The sequence below is a fragment of the Typopeltis vanoorti genome, chromosome 25 (genome assembly GCF_054136105.1).
Source record: "Typopeltis vanoorti isolate ZY-2024b chromosome 25, IOZ_Tvanoo_1.0, whole genome shotgun sequence".
NCBI classification, from domain to species: Eukaryota; Metazoa; Arthropoda; class Arachnida; order Uropygi; family Thelyphonidae; genus Typopeltis; species Typopeltis vanoorti.
The window spans coordinates 73,513,371-73,535,097 of NC_143573.1; the positions used below are offsets into that span (position 1 = coordinate 73,513,371).

The 21,727-nt window shown below is 34.4% G+C and overlaps 1 protein-coding gene across 1 annotated transcript in view; it reads left to right on the plus strand.

The window, feature by feature from the left end:
* Hip14 (palmitoyltransferase Hip14) overlaps positions 1-21,727 on the plus strand; it is a 242,982-nt gene that overhangs the window by 198,821 nt on the left and 22,434 nt on the right. The gene's annotated exons all lie outside the window — the stretch shown is intronic.

Here is a 21,727-nt window from a genome sequence, read left to right on the forward strand (position 1 = left end):
TAGAAAATAAATATCAAGAAGGTGGCAAAATATTCTGGAGGTTGTTGAAGAAGCTTAGAAATGGAGGAAAGAGTGCTGTAAAAGGAATTAGAGATGATAAAGGTGACATGAAAACAGGAGAAAAAGATATCCTTGAAGTATGGAGTAATTACTTTGAAAACTGCTAAATGAAACAAGCAGTGATGACAGCACAGTGATAAAAAACACTGACCAGGCATGCAGTCAGGAATACATATCCATACTTGAAGTAGAAAAAGCCATCAAAGGCTTGAAATGTGGAAAGGCAGCAGGAGTAGATGATATTCGACCAGAAATGCTGAAGTATGGTGGTATAAGAGTCTTACAGTGGCTGCACTGCATAGTTCAGAAAGCCCGGACAGAGGGACGAATTCCCGATGATTGGAGTAGAGCTTTCATAGTACCCACATATAAAAAGGGAAATAAAACTGAATGTGAGAATTACAGAGGTATTTCCCTACTGAGTGTTCCTGGCAAGATCTATGCAAGTATACTTGAGAAACGGTTGAGAAGAATTGTGGAAGAAAAGCTTGGTGAAGAACAAGCTGGATTCAGGCCAAATAGAGGCTGTCAGGATCAGATCTTCACTTTACGAAAAAGCATGGGAATATAACAAAGATCTGTATTTAAGTTTTGTCGATTTGGAAAAGGCATATGACAAGGTGCCAAGAGAGAAGCTATTCAATACGCTGCAGTTATATGGTGTCAATGGGGCATTATATATCAAGCAATACTTAGTCTTTATTTGAGTTGTGAGTCAGCAGTTAGAATTGAAGGAAGTACAGGAAGATGGTTTAATGTTAAATCTGGTGTGAGACAAGGATGTACATTATCCCCTCTGTTATTCATTATCTATATGGAACACATTATGAAGGAATGTGGTATTAAACCTGATATCAAAATTGGAGATGTTAATGTCAGCTCTTTGCTTTATGCGGATGATGTTATACTTCTAAATAAATCCGCTACAAGTCTGCAAGATTCTCTGACTAAATTGAATAGCTGTTGTAATAGATATGGTATGAAGGTTAGCAATAAAAAGACAAAGACAATGAAAATAGGCAGAATTATTGAAAATGTCAACTGTGTTGTGAATGGAGAACCTGTGGAACAAGTAAAACATTTCAGCTACTTAGGCACGATTTTTACTGAAGATTGTAAATTAAATATAGAAATAGACAACAGAATCAGCAAAGCTGGTATGGTGGGAAGTCAATTGAATAAATTCATATGGAATAAGAAAGAAATTAGTCGGAACACTAAATTAGCTGTATACAAGACAGTGTTCAAACCAGTTTTAACTTATGGATCTAAGAGCTGGGTCAGAAGTAAAACACTTGACCAAAGACTAGAAACCGCAGATATGAGAGTCCTGAGAAAGATTAGAGGCTTGAACAGATGGCATCAATGGCAATATCATATTAAAAATGAGGATATTAGGAAAGAACTTGACATTGTCAGCATCCAGGAATGCGTTAGCAGCGCTAATCTCAGGTGGTATGGTCACTTAAATTGAATGGGAGAGGAAAGATTAGGAAAACAATTGTTCTCTGCCAGGTTGGCAGTTAAACGACCCAGAGGAAGACCAAGATATAGGTGGATTGATACGGTACAAAGTGCCTTAGACGATAGAAATATAAGATCTGATAATCTTGGAGTCTTGACAAGTAACAGACTGATTTGGAGGAAAATTGTAGATAGGAAGTTAGTAATGATGTAATATTTTCATGTAGTACTGTCATATCCTGTACACCCCTTGAGGGTACATGGCAGGAATTTGATGATGATGATGATGATCTGCAAATCTTTACCACCTGGTTCTTTTTCTGTCATCGTGCTGAAGTTCGATAATTGTGACCTTTTCTTCAGAGACTGTAGCCAAGTTCTTTTTGGTCTACCTCTTGATACATTAACAATGTATGTTTAATAAAAATTAAAGAGGACATATCAACATCACACTGTCTATGCGATGACAGCATCAAGATATTGCACTGAAACTGAATAAGATAATCTTTGAAGCCTCACTTAAAATGAGAGCAGGTCAAACATGTGACCATATTGTAATGCTTCATTCCAATGTATCACATGCTCACCAAGCATATCATTAATCATATAATCCTCATGCAGTATCTCATTTGTAATATGCCACTTGCCAGACAATTTTCCAGTTGCCTTTACACCTTGTCATGTGAAAGACTGCTTTTTCGTACTGTTTCTCTCATTATCCACCTTGTTTATTCTGTTCATCTTTCATCACTTTTTTTTTAGTATTCTTTTTTCAACTCACACATTCATTATTTGTATTTAATTAAATTTCACTTCTACATTCCCCTCTTTATTCTCTACAACACTTGCCTTTTTGCACCTCTCTCTCAGGCACACACACACACACACACACACACAGCCATCTTACTTTTAATATTCATCTTTATAATACACATTTTCTTATCTTTTGGCTTATCATACACTAACTTCTCACTTTTGATACTGAATATTGCACAGACTGTATCTCATAGACCCTGTCATACTGAATTCCCTGAGCAATGACATCTTGGTCACCATTGTCCTGTTACACTTTGGTGCCATTTAGTTGCACTACAATAAAATGCAAAAATAAAGCTTGTAAAACTTCAGGGTCTGCCTCCTACCTATGAGACCTCAATAAATGCCGAAACCGGTCTGGATAGTGACCTTTCCCATAATGCATAGCATTATACATGTCTGAAAGGATATGTGCTTTGCATTATGGGATACTAAGGCAAGTGAAGTCTTTTTTTGCCAGCCTGGTTGGCCAAGTTGTTAGCGTATCCACTCTCCAGCCAGAAGGTTGCGGGTTCGAATCCCACCGTGGGCATGAACGGTTGTGTTTGTCTGTGAAAATACTAGTTGTGGTGGGCAGTAGATGGCATTGGTGTAGATGATGGTTGCGGTTCATTATAGTTGGTGAATGGAGTGGTGGAGGCAGAGAGTTGTAGAGCAGGTGCCCTCCCTCGATGAGTCATTGGACTCCCTGGAGGTGTCATGTAATAATAATAATAAACACACTCTAAGTCACATTCAGTTAAAACTATATTATAAACTAAATCTAACATACCGTATTTGCCGGCATATAAGACGCACCCCTTTTTTTGTACACATTTTTTAGGAAAAAAAACTTTATCACTGAATATTATAATGAATTTACAGTATTTCAAATGTAAAGTAATAAGTAGGTCTACTTTCAACAAATACCTAATCGAACTAGGAAAGAGTACCCACCTTTTAATCTTCTTCGTCAAAACCCAAAAATTCATCTCCAGAGCTAAATGGATTGAAACCTCTTCTAAATCAGAATCTGAGTCCTCATACAACAAATTGTCTATTTGCGCAAGTTCAAAATTTTCTCATTGTAATATTGTAGCAATGCCATAATTTCAGCTATAATGAAATTATAGCTGAAATTATGCTATAAATGCTATAAGAAATTTAGAGAAAATTTAATGGCAGAAATTTATCACCATTCACAACAACCGTGACAACAATTGGAAAGTTTAAACAAACAGGAACACAGCTGCGATTGTCGATGACAGTGCATCCACATCCACTGAACTGTATGTAATTGGGATGCTCTCACACGCTGCAAGGAAGCAAGAAAGAAATCGCATAACTCGAAACAGAGGAAATTTCCAGAAATGAAGGTAATAAAAAACTGAGTATTGGCATATAAAACGCACCCTGTTTTTCAGACCTATTTTCAAAGAAAAAAAGTGCTTCTTATATGCCAGCAAATACAGTAATTTTGCATAGTGTTGCTAATACAAAACAAAATATGTTTTGTATTTTTTCAGAGACACTTAGTAATTTATTAACTAGTTTTTTTTTCCTTTATCAAGTTAATGAAATATAGATTCATGTCCAGGGTATTTTATTATTATTAAATTAGTATTGCCCAGTTAAATCTTAAAAAAGATTAAAAAAAAAACATTAGTGTATACAGCATACATAGAATAAAATGTTTCTGTATCTCGCAAGTGATACAGTACTGTAGTCAAAATTTATTAAATTTACTAAATTGTATATAGTACTTGCTAAATTGTTCAAGAGAAGAATCAAGCATGTCACCGCTGCCTTTTTCACTCAAAATCTTCCTCTTTCTTTTCTGCCTGCACTAAAACTTTAAATAAATAGTTGCATTCAAATTGTCAAGACACCTTTAAACTTGAAACGATTAAATAATGCAGTAAAGATACTTCATGGCCAAATGAAAGTCATGTGAAATTTCTTGTCACTTGCTGAAGCTGCTGTTCCTAACTTTTGCTCCAACCCTGCTTATATATCTTTTCACTCAAATGTTTTATTATGTGATTTGCCCACAGAAAAAGCCACTATTCAGTCTTTTTATTTTTAAAGTTTTGCATTGATTATCTCAGTAATTGTTCCTCTACCATTCCAAACTCTCAATATTTTTTTAAAATTTACTTATTTTTTACATAATTTGGAGATCTTGCTCTATGATCCCTTGCCATCTCAGGCTTCCAGTGAAGCAATGAAATTCATCTCCTCCCTAAAGTCAATCACTATCAGCCATGCCCATGGTGGGATTCAAATGGTACCACCTGTTTGTTGGAAGCAGGCAACTGCTTGGTTAACATGCTTGTAAACATTTTCTTCAGAAAGATCTTGTCCAAACTGAATATTAAAAAATTTTCCTGATTTTGATGCCATTTTTCCAATTGATCTGAAGGTGTATGTTCCAGAGTGGCTTCCTTATTTGTGTTGTCTTTTTATACTCTCCTATTTCACTGATATTTAACTTAGGAAATGAGACCATCCAGATGATCAGATTATTCTTAAGAAGGGCAGCAAATCTTAATTACTTAATAACTTAATTACTATCTAATTGCCATCTTCATTTCTTTTTAAAATAATGGAGAAATCCATTATTAGTCACTTTGTACACTACCTCGCACATCTCTCAACTAATTAATGGTTGTCTGGATTGGATTCTGCCATTGTTGATCAACAGTGGCAGAATCTAACTATAGTTTGTCATTAGTTTTAACATGCCATGGAAAAATCTGGAGAAACTCAAGTAGTTGAGATGTCTAAAGTAGTGAATAAAGTTTGACACGAGTTCTATTTAGGAATTCTGATGTCAGCAACTATGTTTTCAGCTTTCCTCTGTTAACACATTGTGTGTGTGATATGATCTGTATCCTCAAATATTGTTAATAATGCTGGGATCATACAGAATTCTGTAATTTTGCCCTCCCCACTCTTCTGTGGCTTCCACACATCAATAGATTAACCTATAGGGGAGCCAATGATTACATAATCTGGAAACTCTACCAAAAATGGAATTGTGTCAAGCAACATTAGGCCTTTAGATACATAATAGATACCTTCTCTATTTTACCTCAGATCAACTCCAAGTTTTACTTGGATTAAATTTGCACTAAAAGAGAGTGATTGTACTCTTCTTTCTTACTTTACACATCCTGCAAATTACTATAACTTCTAGAATACACATTACATTTTTTATATTAATATACATTTTTACAACCCTAAATTCTGATCTTCAAACCATTCTTAGGGGGTTTTGATAGCCTTGCTAATTTGAATATCAGTAAAACTCAGTTCTATCTTATTTCTTACAAAGAAGAACAATTTTTTCTGTCTTACTTTTTGACACCTTCCAAATCTCTTGCAAGGTGAGATTTTTCTTCTTAGTAAAATTCTAATTTCCAGTCATTCCTGGCATAATCATAAGTATTATTCTTCTGAGCATTCAAGGCATTGGGCTTCTCTTTCATTTCAGGCAGGGCCGGTTTTATCATTAGTTTTATCACTAAGACTTATTTAAGATGTAATAATTTTCTTGCTATACAGATATTAGGAGTAATCAAATATTTTTACAAATGTATTGGTTTTGATTAATAAATTTTTTTAATGTTCATAATGATATTATTTTTATAAATATCCACATGTGTAGGTGTACATGTGCTTGTGTGAGTATGAAAAAACAATATAGAGAGAGACAATGTATAGCAGCACCTAAATTTTCTTTGCCTAGGAGCATCAGATACTCTCTGACCAGCTCTGATTTCAGGCTACTTTATCTTTTTTTCTCATTGCTCTGGTGTTGTTAGCTGTATACTTACCTGCATTTTTTTTTTAACTTCAATTTGAACTGAAGATTTCTCTTCAGAAATCTGCTTTTCAAATTTCTGCATCACTTGTCATTAAGGGAAATAGAATAAGAACCACACACAGGCATTTCACACCCCTGTCATAAATTAAAAGGTATATCTGTGCCTCAAAACTAATGAAAAGGCTCTAGTAAACATGGATCTGCATTTCCACAACAACAAAACATGCAGTGCAGAAAGATGTATTTTGATGAATCACTTGATTGTAAACAACTAAAACCATATTCAGAACATTCCTGGATTTATGTTCAGTCTTATAGGTTCATTCTGAGCAAGGAGCATTTAGTATTACTGCATCACATTTTTGCAATAGTGAACGAGTTCACATTCACTGAATTACTGATATGCACTTGTCCACTAAAATCTATTGCATGGATTTTAGTGACAAGAAATTGACCCACCACTAGCACATGAATGATTGCAATAGAAAATGTGTCTCCCAAATAAGTTGCATGCAGGATCCTGCATGAAAACTATATTTATACCATTTCCAGCTGGTTCAAGAACTTTTACCAGATGATTGTTGTCGTTAATTATTTTGTTACTACTTTCTACAATAGTTGATGTTTCTCCCTTGTGTGCTTTTGCTTTCCCAATTATTCAAAATGCTGTTATTCACTTAAGACATTAGCAGCAATTCTCCATCAGCACATGAACAGGTACCTTTGGAGATAGATTAATGAAGCTGTATTGTTTTCCAAACATTCTTAGAAGAATCTTTGTACTGTGACTTCTAGCAAAACCTAGTAGAAGACATCTCCAATGATATGTTTGATGATGTTCCCTTGTCACAGAGGAAAAACATGGTTTGCGAATGACAGAGCTCCACCACACTTCATTTGTGTGACCTGGGGTTATGATCAAAGATTTCCCGAAAGACAGTTTGGTCAGTTACATGGCCCTCTTGGGTGCCTGACCTAAATTCTCTGGTTTTTTGTTTGTAGTGGTGATCATTTGAAATCATGTGTGTACTCTGCCTCAGTGAGGAATGGTGATTGAATTATTGGAACATGTTGAACATGCATGTGCTGCCATCAGACACCAGAACAAAAACATTTGAACACAAGACATATCATTGGTGACATATATCAGAAAACTGCCTAGTTAGCATTGGAGGTAATTTTGAATGCCTGTTATGCAGTATGCATAACAGGCATTCTTTTGCCTTTGATATTTTGTATTTCTTTTGCCTTCGACATTTTGTAAACACTGTTTGGATTATCTGTAATAAGAACCATCATGCTAAAATTCACTTTTCATTTTTGACCATTTTATAATGAAACTGTTCACTATGTTATTAACACAGTGTGTTCAGGATGAAATCCAGATGTGAATCAAAGATATGTATACGGATAGTCCTAGGTATACAATTTAATACTGCTTCCTTTAGATGACTCTTAACTATATCCCATGCACTACTAACATCCTTACTCTGCATTGTTTTATGCCATGGTAGAGATTTAAGCTTCTTCCTAAGCATGATCACCTTCATAATCACCTGCCTTGTAGTTCCATAAATTCTTGATAGAATCTTCCTCATGTTTTACAATCTCCCAAGTCAAGACCACTTGTTCACTTTCACCAATTGGAGGCAATGTTGTCACCTTGGTTATGGATAGCTCTTCTGATTATATGATCAGGTCCAGTACTTTCCCATCCCCTAGTCCCCTCCATCACATCCTATCTTAAGTAATTATCTCTCAGCAGATGTATAAATTCTATTTCCTTCCTGCAATGTGATCTTTCTTCCTTCCAGTCTATATCTCGATAGTTGAAGTCCCCCATAATAATCACTCGACCTGTACTCATTGTACTAATTTGATGCCACATGTCTTCCAGATCATCTGTGGAACTCCCTGGCCTATAGCAACAACAACAACTGTATATTTTGTCTTACTGGTCTTAATCTCACACCAGATTGCTTCAAATGAACAGCAACCCTCCCACCTGTCTCCTATTCTTTTTGGTTGCAATTCATCTTCTATCATCAGCAGTACTCCTCCCCCATCCTATCTTCTCTATCTTCCCTGCAAATAGTAAGCCCTTCACATTCAATCAGTGTAACTACATCATCTGCTATTAGCCAAGTCTCACTAATGCCTATAACTTTTGGTGAGGTTGCACTAACTAGTGCCCAAAACTCATCCCTCTTGTTCCTGATATTTCTGTGTATAGAAAATGCAGCATCCATTTAGTCCCCCACCCACCTTTACTTTCTGAATTGACTACCCTATTCAATAATTTTGCTTGAGAGACAAGATTCCTCACTTGGTCATTCTCACACTCACTCACTTCCTAGGTGCCTTCACACAAACCCACTTGCTTCCACCCTAATTGCTTAAGTTTCCTTGAATTTGCACTTCAGCATGCTCAGTGAACAAAGCTCTCTCCAGTCACCTAACACCAAAACCGTTCAGATGCACACCATCCACATTGTAAAAATCCTTCTTTCCATCGAACAGACACACAGATCTACAAATTCTACATCATTTCTTTTACACAATCTAAATTCTATATCATTTCTTTTACACAATCTATGTATAGACTCATTATAGACATCAATGCCCTCCTACTCAGTTCGACTCTATCATAGCGTGGTAGGAGACTTACAATCTTCACCTTGTCGCGCTTCAATTTTGCCTCTTCTAACACTCCTTTATCTCCTCCCTCATCAAAGATAATAAAGACAACATAAATAGAAACATAAAGAGGCATTTCAGCTGGTGGAATAAGCAACATATGCTGACAATGAACAGGATCTGTAAAGTATAACAAGGAGCTATGATAAATTTGGACTAAAAATAAATATCCCCCCTTCTCCCCCTTTCTAATCTGTGATTAGCACTAAAAATCAGTGCTAATCACAGATAAAGGGATGGATTAAAACCTAAACATAACTTTAAAAGGCCATCCATAGAACAAGGAGATAAATAGATTTATATTATCTGAAAAGTATAATCACTTTGATGGAAAATGTGAATATGTGAATACAAAATAAAAAGAATACAAATAGCCAAAACAGCCATTTTTAGCATGAAATAAATATTTACTATGAGAAAAGTTAATATAACTACAAGAATGCAACTGAAGACTTACTGTGTCTGTTTTAGATTGATGGAAACCTCAGAGATATACTCTTGGAAAAGAAATGAAAAAAGACTGATATCACTTGGGATAGGATTACTAAAAAAATGGTGCCAATTAGCTGGATAGACAAGATAACAAATAAGTAACTTGCATTCTTTGCAAATCAGAATAGAAATTTACTGATTATGATTAGAAGAGGATAATGGAATTCTTCAGAATACTCTAAAAAATGGATTGACCAAGACAACATTATGTGAAAGATGTAAAGGTCAGGGAAAAGTACCATTGTTATCATCAGAGATGTACAAGATAGGAAGAAATGTAAATCCATTACCGTCAACCTCTGAATGAATAAATGCAAGAACACTTAATACATCTATAATTCTGACACAAAACTATACTGGTTAATGGATTTTTATGTGTGTCATGTATGAATTTCTTGACTATCATAGATCATTCATTCTGCTGTGTTATTTTAACTATTAAGATAATGATGTCATTTACTCTGTTGTGTGTGTGTGTGTGTGTGTGTGTGTGTGTGTGTGTGTGTGTGTGTGTGTGTGTGTGTGTGTGTGTGTGTGTGTGTGTGTGTGTGTTGTTTCCACAAAATTAAAAGCTATCAACTCCAGATATGCATTATCATTCAAACTGGATTATTATTTTTGTTTCACTCAGTTAATGTCATTGCTTTATGAATAACATAATCTGCTTACATTGTCCCTTTATAGATATTTATTACACTTATATATATAAATTACAAGAGGTCTTTATGGGACAAAGACGTCATCCTGTGTTTGCTCGGCACAATAATAGAACACCTGTAGAGACTAGCAGTCAGATTGCAGTAAACACCACAAAGTAAATAGCCCTGAAGGGAAATAAACACTCAGGAAACTGGAGTCTAAGAGCTCCTCATGGCTTTAAAGAAAAGTGATTTTATGGAAGAAGTTGGGTAAGAAATTCTCCTAGGTTTCTGACTAGGGCCAAACAGAGTTTTAGTGAGCCATATAAAGCAGCACTGACATCTTTCATTTCAATTCATATGTACTCAGTGACATCTGGATAATGCCCTATCTTAATACTTGACTACAAAATTTCTTGGGATTGTCATAAAAATAAGTATATAAAAATAAAATAAATATTAAAGAATAAATAAATAGAATACTGCAACTCAGACACATTGTTGATTGGAAGCAAGCAAGACTATGAACCCAGTGTGTTATATTTGTTACTTGGATAATCTCGAGTTTCCAAGAGGGGAAAAAATCCTGCCAACTTCTTATATGAGAGTGGCTGACTCAAATTTAGTCAAAGGAGGATTATTGTTTCAAATAAAGGCAAATGTTGCATCATCCTTGTGACCACTCTGTAGAATAGTTTGCAAAATGAAAGTCTGGATCCAGGAGCAATCCATCCATAAGAAGCAAAAGAACAAGTTTGATATGATACTAAATTCAAGAGGGGGGGGGGGGGTTACATATACAAAGAGAACCACAAAGATGTCATTATTCTAGCCCTTGTAGACATAATTAAGGGAATATGCATTTTGTTTCTTGACATTCTTGAAGAACTGACTGATCCATTAAATCTTTTATTTAATGCATAATAAATCTTTTATATGGTGCAGTGGAATCTAGGAAAATGAGGGTAACTAGCGGAGCGCCTACAGGTTCTATACTTAGGCCGCTACTTTTCAATGTGTATATTAATGATATAGGGAATGATTTTGGTGGGGAAGGTGTACTCAATTATTTGCTGATGATGTAGAAATAGAGAAGACAATAGCTGATCAAGGTGATGTAGACATCCTACAAGATGATTAAATACTGTGGACAAAGAATAATGATTGTTAATTTAATGTTGCAGTATGTTAGGGTTATGTACTAATGAGTGGTTAGCTTATCCACTCTCCAGCCAAGTGGCTGTGGATAGATGTTTGCAATTGTCCTACCTACTACTCTGCCCTACCACTACTTCTAGCAGATAGCTTCACTCTGAAAACCCAGTGAGTTACAGGAGTGACAATATGGTATTTAGTGATGTCACATGTAAATAACTAAATGTACTTCTGGATGTAAAGATTACATGCTCTAAATAACATTGATGGTACCAGATGCAGAAAATTAATGAGACTAGGGATCTATGAGTTATGATGGACATAGAATTGAAGTTCAGAGGGCATATTGCAAAATTTGGCAAAATAGCTCAAAGGATTACTTGGATGTTGAAGAACACATTGACAAATAGAGATATGGAGGTCATTATTCCTCTTTATAAGATCATGATACAGCTGCATCTTGACTATTTTTCACAGATTTGATAACCTGGGTCTCTTGGGAATGAGGAGGTGGTGATTAGGATTCAGGGATAAGTTACCAAGCTGGTGACAGGTCTGCGGAATTCTCCATATGAGGATAGATGAAGTTTTGTGGATTGCAGATTCTATATGATAGGCTGAAGAGAAGGGGACATGATAGAAACATAAGTTACTAAAGAGATTCTATAATATTGACATAAAAGAAATTTTTCAATACATGACAAGTAGAGAGAGCAAACTAGGGGTCATCCCCCTATAAGTTGTGTAAGAGTATGGTTAGTAGGATGTGTGGACAAGATTTTTTTGCTTGAACAGTGATGAATGATGGATTTCCAGAGGCAGATGTGAGTGCCTTGACAGTGAAGGAATTCAAGAATTCATGCTAACCATTATTTACACAATTTGAAAATTGTGTAAATAATGGTTAGCATGGCTCTTCTTCAGTGTGTTTACTGACTCCATGGAGATAACTGTATAATAATATTCTATAATTTAGATGTTGTAATTACACAACACTATTCTGAAAATTTAGTGTTTTTTATTTATTTCATAGTATAAATATTCTTTCAAAAAACATAAATATTTATCTAGCATCCATGATATTAATTATATAAACTATTAAAATGAAAAAAAAAATCTTTTTACCTTATATATAAATGAGATTATTATATGTAGATACCTCCATGGAAGTGCCTACATATAATAATCTTATTTCTAATTACCTATAATATGGGCAGGGGCTATATTTAAGGGAAGGTTGTGTGAAGATGTAATTCTTCGATGCCTATCATATCTATCTCTAAAAACCTATACTTCCATGGAGGTTCCGACATATAATAATCTTATTTCCATATACCAATAATATGGGCAGGGACTATATTTAACAGAAGGTCATGGAAGATGTAATTCCTTGATACCTATCATATCTCTTTAAAAACATATACCAATGACCCACCCACACCCTTACTCAACTTCCAGGGATGACCCTAAGTTCTCTCTTTCCTCACCTACAGACTCACAAACATCCATTCTACAGCAGGATTCAAATCCAGTCTTTTGGTTGGAACATTCTAACATCTTGGCCAACCAGTCTAGCAATTTTTACAAATAGCTTTCATTATATTTTTCTTATACTAAACATAATTTTATAGTTTTTTTAGTTTTTTTTATAGTTATATCATAAAATTAGTATTTGGTGTTACTGTTAAAAAATTGCTAATATTATGACTACTGCTGATGATTGCCATTTTTGAAATAAGCTGTATCTAAGAAATACTTGGTAACAATCCTCTTTGCCATAGCAAGTGTCAGGCCAAAAGCTAACTGCAGTTGCTTACTGTAATTGAAAAGAAAAGAAAGAGTTTGGGGTAAACCCTAGAAGGCACAGCAAATAGTCCCAAGCAATATCCCAGTATATATATATCTGAAATTTCTTGTTTCGTTTTCATTCTTTTGATTGCATAATAACATTCTAAACAAAAATGTTGATACAGTATATCTTTTGTAGGCAATACAGTTTTTTGTCAAAATTATAAATCTGTCTAAATTACTGTGCCTTCCCCCCCTCCTTTCCCCAAGACCACATAATTCTTACTTTATAATAATCTCGGCTTCAATTTACTATCAAAAAATTATAAATTATCTGATATTATATAACTTTTAGAAAAAATAAGAAAAAAAAAAAAAAAAAATTTAGCTTTGTTTATTAGTCATTCAACTAACTATTTTTTGGCAGCAGTTGGATATATCCTATTCAAACTGCAAATCGATATTTTTGATAATGGTTTATTTTTACTGTTCACAAGAGACTTAAAAATTTCACTTTGGGATCATGCTCCCCCTCCCAATAAAGCAATAGTGTAGTAGTCATTTTAGAGATTCTACATAATATCAAAAGTAGCAATAAATCTTTTTCTTTTCCAATATGTTGTATTTTTTTTAATGGGATAAGCTTTTTGAGAACCAAATTTTATTCAGTGCTCCTTTATTCCTCACCCCCCCCCCCCAAAAAAAAAAAACTGCACAGATTATTTTCTCTGTCTTTGCACAGCTGAACATAGAAATCAGTTTAACTCATATATGGATAAACAGTAAACAAACTTAATTTAGTTGTTGGGAAGTTTTTTCACTTGGTTATATTACAAATTAAAGATTCCAAGAAATTATATTCTTGGTTTAATCCTTTATCCAAGTGTAAGCAAATGAAGTTTACACCTGAACTATTTTCATGACTGGGCAACTCGTATAAAGATGCTAATGACTTCACATCACTTGTCTGTAAGGAGATGTGCTTTGCATTATGTGGTATTAAGGCAAGTGATATGCAGTCATTAGCTTCTTTATACAAGTTGCCCAGTCCTGAAAATAGTTCAGGCACAAACTTTGTTTGCTTAAACTCGGATAAAGGATTAAACCAAGAATTTAATTTCTTGGCATCTTTAATTTATTTAAACTTAATTTAGAATAAACAGCCAGACATTTTAAAACTTCTACACATATGATTCATTTTGGGAAAACAATAATTATCTCATGCTTATCTGGAATAAACTTCTTCAGGAACAGAAACCTGCATTTTCAGTTGTGTAATTAAGCTTCTACACTGAAATGTACACAACTGAAATCTGTACATTTCAGTTATGTACAGATTACAGGCAGAATTAGCAAAATAATTCTGAGATTACTTTTTCTAAGAAAATACAATATTTATGTGATTAAATATTGTATCTGCTTATATTGTTTTGTTATAATTTTGCATTCCTATCTTCACCCCATTTACTCCTCGATGGTAAATCTCATATTATAATAAAGGAGTTTCTCTTATTTTGTCCTGCCATTAATAACAAACTATAATTATATGATAAAAAGACTTCTTCAAGTGTCATCTCCTAGAAGGAGGTTGGCAACCATGTCACAGAACCTTTTTCTTTCTTTTGCTGCTCTGGAACATTTTTGGTAATTCAAGCCAGTCCAGACCTTAATGTCTTCGAACCACATTCTCCTGGGTCTACCTCTCCCTCTTTTTCCATCCAATTTCCCTTCTAATATTAATTTCTGAATGCTTTCTTGTCTGGTTAGATGTCCAATTACATTATATGTAATTGGTTCACCATCCAAAATATTTAAGTTTTCGCTCTTTAATTATTTTCATTAATGTTCTTTTCATGTTTGCTTTCTTTAAAACATCTTCGTTTTTCATTTTCTCTGTCCATGGTATTTTCAGCATTCTTCTGATGGTTCACATTTCGAAAGCTTCTAATTTTTTCTCTGCTTCTTTATTTAGAGTCCAAGTTTCACTGTTATAGAGAAGGCTTGCCCAGATATAGCATTTTATTAATCTTTTTCTTGTGTCTATATTAATGTCTCTGGATGTTAGAACAGTTTTCATATCAGTAAAGGCTATCTCTATTCTTCTTTTTATTTCTTTAAGGGAATTCCTCTCTCTGTAAACATTTGTCCCAAATATATAAAAGACTGAACGTGTTCAATTTTCTTTTTGTTAACAGTTATGTTCAGTTTCTTATTTATTGGTTCTTTTGATATAATCATTCACTTTGTTTTCTTTAGGTTAATAATTAGTCCCATGTCTAAGCTTCTGTTGTAAATTTCTGTGATTAAGTTTTGAAGATCATCTTGACATTCAGCTATAAGAACTGTGTCATCTGTATACCTGAAGTTGTTGAATTTCCTACCTCCGACTTTTACACCCTTCAGTTGTGAAATATTTTTAAAAACTTGCTCACTATATATATTGTACAGTAAGGGTGATAAGACACATCCTTGCCTTACTCTTTTTTTGATTTCAAAGTTGCCAGAATATGTATTTTTATATCTTATTGAGACCATTTGATTCCAGTATATATTTGTAATTATATGTAGATCTTTTCCTTTTAACCCATTATTCTGTAGAATATGTATTAATTTCTTGTGATCTATTGAATCAAATGCTTCATCATCATCATCATCATCAAATTCCTGCCATGTACCCTCAAGGGGTGTACAGGATATGACAGTACTACATGAAAAAATTACATCATTACTAACTTCCTATCTACAATTTTCCTCCAAATCAGTCTGTTACTTGTCAAGACTCCAACATTATCAGATCTTATATTTCTATCGTCTAAGGCACTTTGTACCGTATCAATCCACCTATATCTTGGTCTTCCTCTGGGTCGTTTTCCTGCCAACCTGGCAGAGAACACTTGTTTTGCTAATCTTTCCTCTCCCATTCTATTTAAGTGACCATACCATCTGAGATTAGCTCTGCTAACGCATTCCTGGATGCTAACAATGTCAAGTTCTTTCCTAATATCCTCATTTTTAATATGATATTGCCATTGATGCCATCTGTTCACGCCTCTAATCTTTCTCAGGACTCTCATATCTGCGGTCTCTAGTCTTTGGTCAAGTGTTTTACTTCTGACCCAGCTCTCAGATCCATAAGTTAAAATTGGTTTGAACACAGTCTTGTATACAGCTAATTTAGTGTTCCGACTAATTTCTTTCTTATTCCATATGAATTTATTCAATTGACTTCCCACGATACCAGCTTTGCTGATTCTGTTGTCTATTTCTATATTTAGTTTACCATCTTCAGTAAAAATTGTGCCTAAGTAGCTGAAATGTTTTACTTGTTCCACAGGTTCTCCATTCACAACACAGTTGACATTTTCAATGATTCTGCCTATTTTCATTGTCTTTGTCTTTTTATTGCTGACCTTCATACCATATCTATTACAACAGCTATTCAATTTAGTCAGAGAATCTTGCAGACTTGTAGCGGATTTATTTAGAAGTATAACATCATCCGCATAAAGCAAAGAGCTGACATTAACATCTCCAATTTTGATATCAGGTTTAATACCACATTCCTTCATAATGTGATCCATATAGATAATGAATAACAGAGGGGATAATGTACATCCTTGTCTCACACCAGATTTAACATTAAACCATCTTCCTGTACTTCCTTCAATTCTAACTGCTGACTCACAACTCAAATAAAGACTAAGTATTGCTTGATATAATGCCCCATTGACACCATATAACTGCAGCGTATTGAATAGCTTCTCTCTTGGCACCTTGTCATATGCCTTTTCCAAATCGACAAAACTTAAATACAGATCTTTGTTATATTCCCATGCTTTTTCGTAAAGTGAAGATCTGATCCTGACAGCCTCTATTTGGCCTGAATCCAGCTTGTTCTTCACCAAGCTTTTCTTCCACAATTCTTCTCAACCGTTTCTCAAGTATACTTACATAGATCTTGCCAGGAACACTCAGTAGGGAAATACCTCTGTAATTCTCACATTCAGTTTTATTTCCCTTTTTATATATGGGTACTATGAGATCTCTACTCCAATCATCGGGAATTCGTCCCTCTGTCCAGGCTTTCTGAACTATGCAGTGCAGCCACTGTAAGACTCTTATACCACCATACTTCAGCATTTCTGATCGAATATCATCTACTCCTGCTGCCTTTCCACATTTCAAGCCTTTGATGGCTTTTTCTACTTCAAGTATGGATATGTATTCCTGACTGCATGCCTGGTCAGTGTTTTTTATCACTGTGCTGTCATCACTGCTTGTTTCATTTAGCAGTTTTTCAAAGTAATTACTCCATACTTCAAGGATATCTTTTTCTCCTGTTTTCATTTCACCTTTATCATCTCTAATTCCTTTTACAGCACTCTTTCCTCCATTCCTAAGCTTCTTCAACAACCTCCAGAATATTTTGCCACCTTCTTGATATTTATTTTCTATATTCTTGCCAAAGTCCTCCCATGACTTTTGTTTAGCTAGTTTTACACACTGTTTAGCTTTCTTACATTTGTCTCTGTATTCTGTAAGAGTAAAAGCTGACTTATTTGCCAGGAACTTTTGATATGCTTTCTTCTTTTCCTTCACTGCCTCTTTAACTTCCTGTGTCCACCAGGGAGTTCTGATTTTTTTATCTTTGCACACAACCTCACCACATGCCTCTCTGGCAGAATCAATCAATGTTTCCTTCAGAGTTTGCCACTGAATCTCCAAGGTTTGATTCCTGTTCTCAAACTCTTTCATTTTCTTTTCAATAATATTTCTGTATTTTAGTCTACAGTTTACATCTGAGAGCTGCTCAACTTTTATTCGCTTTAAAACTTTCTTACATGTTATTCTTTTCAATATGAAATTCAATTTTATCCTGCTCAAGACTAAATAGTGATCACTTCCAATTTCAAATCCTCTGTACACTCTGGTGTCCTGCACCAGGGAGAAAACATCACTATCAACAATAACATAGTCAATGAGACTTTTCTTATTCCTAACCTCTTCTCTCCATGTGAATTTGTGCACATTTTTATGTTGGAACATGGTGTTAGTAATAACCAGTCCATGTCCTGAGCAGAAATCCAACAGGTATTTGCCATTATTATTAGCTTTGCTCTTTTCTTCAAATTTTCCCAAAATATTTTTGTATGTCTCACAATCATTTCCTACTCTACTATTTAGATCCCCAACAAGGACCAACTTTTCCTTTTTCATTGTGTCAGTTGCTTTTTCTAAAGCCTCAAAAAATTCCTCCGCTTCTACCTTAGTAGAACCTTCTGTGGGACCATAGGCACAAATAAGTCTCATTGTCCAGTTCCCCATTCTCATATTTGCCCACATTACTCTACTTGAGACTGACTGCCATTCAAGAAGATTAGCCTCGTATTTTGTGTTGAATACTATGGCTACTCCTTCTTTTCCTTGATTGTTATTGCCTGAATATAACATTTTGTATTTATTGCTCAGAAAGATCTCACCAGTTTTGGTCTTTTTTGTTTCAGTCACCCCTATTATGTCGATCTGGTACTTATCTAATTCCTCAGCTAGCTCCATTTCTTTGCCATTCAGGCTTCTTACGTTGATAGTACCGATCTTTAACTCTGGTGATGTTGAGTTGGGGTTTGTTTTCAGATTTGTTCCAGTAGCTGACTTTTCGCTGTTTGCCATGGTTCCCTGGCGAAAACAACGGGGGCCTTGTTTAACCGGGCGACGCCCCAGCCGGCATGAAATTTTGTCATGTTGTACCATCATTTTTTATTTTGGTTTAACCAATAAGAATACAATTTGGTCGGCTAAATCCCAAATTGCCAGCCCATCCTCGTTCGTTCAGTATCAAAGTAGATACCCAACAGGGTGCACCACGAGAAGGTGAGGATTGGACATTAGGTCAGAAGCCCTGGTCGGTTCTCCGCATTTCTTTAAAGGCTATGTGGAGGTCTCCTCTCAGTTATACAGCTTTGACCCTTAAGCACCCCCAATCAAATGCTTTGATGTAATCAATAAAACAAAGGTATATGCTTTTCTGGTTGTCACGGCTTCTTTCACATAATGTTTTCAAACTGAAGATTCCTTCTCTTGTACCTTTGTCTTTTTGAAAACCTGATTGAGTGTCTTCTATTTCTACTGACAAAGTGCCTTTTATTCTTTCTAGGATTATTCTCAGTAGTAATTTTGTAACATGGCTTGTTAAATTTATCAGTCTATATTCTGTACATTCAAAAGTTCTTGGAATTTTGGGAATAGTGACAAAGATGGATTTCCTTAGATCATCAGGGATGTATCCCGAATCATAGATGTTATTAAAAATAACCTTTAGGTCATTAAGTGTGTTTTCATTTACTTTCTTTAACAATTCAATAGGGATCTGATCAGGGCCTGGTGTTTTATCTTTTTTCATTTGGCTTAGAGTGTATTCTATTTCTTCATATGTAATTGGTTCACCATCTATATTTTGTATATCTGGTGTATCTGTGCGATCAGAGTCAAACAGTTATTTTCCATATTCTTTCCATCTTTTTATGATATCTTGTGTCTCTAGTAGCATTTTTCCATTTTGATCTTTTATACAAGGATTATGGTTGAAATTTTTCTTTTTATTTGTCAGGGCTTGGACTGATTTATGCATTTCTTTACTATTGTGTTTCTTGTCCAATTCCTCTATTTCTTTACATTTTTCATTTAGCCACTTGTCTTTAGCCTTCCTGCATTCATTTTTTATAATTTTACTGAGTATTCTATACTGTTGTGTACTTTTCTTTTTTTTTTTTTTCGTCTTTCATTCATAAGTTCTAGTATTGATTCAGTCATCCAGGGTTTTTTCTTATTGTATTTAATTTTTGGAATAACCTCGTTAGCTGTCTTATATATTGCACTTCTAAAATTTGATCACCTGTTTTCAATTTCCTCTGTGTTACAAAGTATATTGTCTTCTGTTTTATATCCTACATGATCTAATTTCTTCCTAATTTCTGAGTTAAACACCATTATGTTGTCAGGTATATTCAGAGCTGTGAAGTCAAGTCTTTCAGTATGATTGTTTTTAGAAATGTTTTTTAGTTTAATTTTTAAAGTGGACACAACAGGGTTATGGTCTGAACCTATATCAGCACCTGGGTATGTTGGTTATATTATTTTTGTATCTATTATTTATCATTATGAAATCTATTTGGTTTCTTATAGAGTTATCTGGGTTTGTCCTACAGTCTGCGCTTTGGATGTTGAAAGAAAGTATTCATCATGTGCAAGTTGTTTTGAATGCAGAATTGTATCAATCTCTCACCTCTTTCATTTCTGTCGCCTAGTCCAAATTTTCCAACAACTGGATTTTCTTCCCCTTCTCCAACCTTTGCATTCAAGTCACCCATCACTATGAGTATCTCATTTGATTTTACATATTCTGTAGATTTTTGTAAGTTATTATAAAAATCTATTTTTTCATCATTGTGATTCATCGTAGGGACATAAACCTGGATAATTATGATGTTAAAAGGCTTTGTGGCTAATTTAATAAGTATTATTCTTTCGTTTATGGGCCACAGCCCCATTACACATTTAAAGATATCTTTCTTAATCATGAAACCCACTCCATATTCATGCTTCTCTCCACCAGAATATACAAATGTAAATCCATCTTTCTCTAGTTTTCCCATGTTAGGCAATCTTGTTTCACTAATTCCCATCACATCAACTTTAAGTCTTTTTATTTCCTGTATAAGGTTGTCAAAATTCCCTAGTTTATATAATGTTCTCACGTTCCAATTTTCAAGACTCTGTTTCTTGTTTTCAAACGATAAATATAATATACTATATATGGTTTAATCTAATATCTGGATTTAAAATTTAGAGCTATGTTGTAATGAAATGAGCATTTCTTGCTTTCTGTAGCACTGGCTCGGAGATGCACCTATAAAAGTTTTAATATTAAGCAAGTCAATAACTCCCCCTCCCTTTCATCCATAGATTTCACTGTGTGTAAGTCTAAGGTACAGATTACAGGTTAAAATTCTAACTTTGCTAAAAATACCTTATGCTAACATTGAACAGATTTATATCTTACTTTACTGCAGCAGAACAAAATTTCATTTTTGATGTTTTATCATAAATGATGACAAAAGTCTGAGAAATCACTTTTCCATTAAAAACTAACTTGATTTTAATGCATGAATGCAAAATCTGCAATGTGGAAATTTTCTAATGTGTACTCGCAACAGACTCGTATTTAATTAAAGCTGTTGTGCTATCAGTGATATCTTTAACTCTGCTACTTAAGAAGCAAACTGCAGAGTACTTAACTATGGCCACAGACATATTAAATGGAACTATTCATGCTTATCAGTCAGATAGAAGTAAAGTATAGTGTGCATTGTTTAATTAACACAAAAACAGTTGAAAGCAGAAAATAAATCAGAGGTTCAGTTGTTGACAAGAAAACTATTAGTCTCTGTTTATATGAGAACAACATGAGATATACCAGTGTGAGAGAAAATCTGATAAAAAAAATTTTTCCTCTAATCTCACGAGAAGTTTAAATTTGTATCAGAATCTTAAAAAAAAAAACCTAGTAAACAAAAAATGCATTGCTCAACTGACACTTATTTTTTGGTGCTCTAAATAAGCATATTACCTTTTACAGTTAACATAAGTTGCAACTGTGGTTGTTCTTCTAAGGCTTTCAAAAATAGCAGGATAGAAAGCCTTATTAAGAACATCCAAGAACAACCACTGTTGTAACAAAAAGTAATATCTTGGAAATGAAACATCGAAATTAATATTCTTCTTCTTCTTAAGTAGCTTCTCTAGTTTGCAG